This window comes from Myotis brandtii, unplaced genomic scaffold (genome assembly GCF_000412655.1).
Source record: "Myotis brandtii unplaced genomic scaffold, ASM41265v1 scaffold126, whole genome shotgun sequence".
NCBI classification, from domain to species: Eukaryota; Metazoa; Chordata; class Mammalia; order Chiroptera; family Vespertilionidae; genus Myotis; species Myotis brandtii.
The window spans coordinates 485,554-486,626 of NW_005354425.1; positions in this window are offsets into that span (position 1 = coordinate 485,554).

Consider the following 1,073-nt stretch of genomic DNA (forward strand, 5'->3'; position numbering starts at 1 on the left):
GGTGGATGGGGTGGGTGGGGCGGAGGAGGCCTCCTGGGTCGGAAGCCTCTCGGATTTGCCATCTGCTCTGCAGTTGGCAAGTTTCTGTTTGCTGTTGAGAAAGAGTCACCGCGTTCCCTCCAGGCCCAGCCAGTTAGACTCTTGTTTCCTAAGTATTCAGGGTTGCCTCTCTTCTTGTTTACCCTGTAAGGATTCAGAACCAGTCACCCTAAGATGTGCCTCTGTGGTATGCAGACTATTTTGAGCTAAAGGGAACAACAGAGACCCTGCAGGTTCATGATAAACTTTTACCTCTCCTTTAAAGAATTTAAATTAGAGCCCTTGCACATAAAAAGACTTATCATCAGAAATGACTTTTTATGATCTATCTATAAGGCAGGGCAAACTTCTAATTACCGAATACCTGCTCCTCTTATCAGCCTGGGAATGACCTTTCTCTCCACTAAAGCCCCAAGGCACTTTACTCATCCTTAGCTTGGAATGCCATATATACCTCATTTTTCCTTTCTGTCTCTGAACCTCTCATGTATGTGAGGTCCCCATACATACATATGTAATTAAATTTATTTACTCTTGTTAGTTTGTCTCATGTCTATTTAATATTAGACCAGCTGAAGGAACTAGAAAGGTAGAGGAAAGTTTCTTCCTCCCCCACAACCCCACTACTCCTCTTCCATATTCTACCTCACCCCTTTCTCCCCTGGCTTCTGTTCTTTTTCCTCCAACCTCTTTTATTTTTTCTATCCCAAGACAAAGCCATGCAGATTTCTAAGTGCAGAAGGAAAAATCTATAACACACACACTGCTACCTATCAGACACTTGTCATATATTGGGCTTTACATACATTATGTCATTAATCCTCATAACAGCCCTTAGTAAGTACAGTCTCATTTATTGCCCTTATTTGGAGAGGCTGTACATGTGGTGGTTAAAGCCTGGACTCTGGAAACTGCATTGCAATTTTGGCTCTTCAGGTTACCAGCCGTGTGCCCTTGGGGAAGTCAATTTTCCTCTCTGTGCCTCAGTTGCTTGCAGGGGTGGGGAACATCTGGTCATGAAATCATTTAGTCTG